The sequence below is a fragment of the Verticillium dahliae genome, genomic scaffold (assembly GCF_000150675.1).
Source record: "Verticillium dahliae VdLs.17 supercont1.11 genomic scaffold, whole genome shotgun sequence".
NCBI classification, from domain to species: Eukaryota; Fungi; Ascomycota; class Sordariomycetes; order Glomerellales; family Plectosphaerellaceae; genus Verticillium; species Verticillium dahliae.
Genome location: NW_009276930.1, coordinates 998,049 through 999,515, shown reverse-complemented (window position 1 = coordinate 999,515; position 1,467 = coordinate 998,049).

Here is a 1,467-nt window from a genome sequence, read left to right as displayed (position 1 = left end):
GGACATGACATCGACGGATGAGAATCAGCAGTCGCCATCAAGGGCTGGCCCACTTTCCATGTGGAGAGAGGAGAAATTTTTCTTGGCAATTGGCTCGTGCTCAGGGCGCGGACACTGTACCGACATGCTGGCCCGTGGTTGGTATCCACAGTGCGGCGCAAAGAGGGACCCTCTTTCAGATCTGAGCAAGCCGGCTTGGCATCTCTGGCTGGCGGTCTTGCCCTATTCCACCTCCACCCTTCCCCTGCTCTTGCTTCGGTGCCATGCACGCCGTGCTGGGCGACTTCCTTTCGCTGCTAGTCCCAATCCAATGTGGCAGACCTACAGGTACAGTGCCACGGACCCGGGGGGGCAAAGCTGGTTGTCGCTCGCTGAAGGTCGGCCACTGACATGCTGCTCAATGGGCAGGTAGGTACTTTAGTGAGCAGTGGCCATCGTCTGCCCTGCCCTGCCCTGTAACTGCACCTCCACCCGCACCTGCATCTCGCCTGCAACAGCAAATGTGCAATACTCCTTCCTTCCCTCCCCTTGGCAGACCGCCGAGTTCGCACACAAAGAACCCCCCCCTCCCGGGCACCCGATCAGAGGGCAATCGCTGCTGCTGCGTCGCCAGCCACCCGCCCCCTCCTGGCAAGCACGGCCAAATTGAACAAACGGCGATAGCCCCTAACTACGCCCGCTTGTCAGGTCAAAGTGCGATCCGTGTTTGTGTGTACAGAGGCAGAAAATGATTGGGACGAGGCCATGGTGGATTCGTTCGTGAGGTTCCCCGCCAAAGGTACCTGGGGTTGTACACCTTCAGACCCAAGCAACGAGCACCAGCCGAGAAGCTAGGTAACCATCAGCTCGTGTCCGCCCCCCTTTTGAATACCTTGTGGTTCCTGCCCAGCTTGCCAGGTACTGTAGGTAACTATTTGGTATGGTTTGCTGGAGCGGGCACTGGTGCACATGCCGTGCCTACCGCAGGTCAACCGTTGTCGCGATATTCGGGTCGCTTCCTAAGCTATCATCTGTCACCGTCACTCTCTGCTCACTGCCACCGCCTTCCACCGTTTTGTCAGCCGTCATGTGTTTATTTTCCTTCTGCTTGCATGCACTTTGTTATGGTTGTTGCATGACAGCTTACAAGTAAGGAAAAGAGATCACGAACCCCCCCTCCCCTCCCCTCCCCTTCCTCGCTGGGGCATTCCAGAAGGAGATAGCCTTCGTCTAATCATTACCAACCCATTTCCCTTCTAGTCGCCAGCCCTGCCCTGGCTTGCCCCTCCCCATCCCCTTGCATTTTGAACCGGCCCACTCTCCGAGATCACCCTCTCTCTCTCTACCTACCTAGCTACCTACTAGTAGGTACCTACCTTACTTTCCGCCAGGCACTTCAGTCTGCGAGGCACGCTACAATCATGGTACATTTCTCTGCATCGTCGAGACCATATTCGTCGAGGTAGGTATTGAGTACAACGCCAAGAA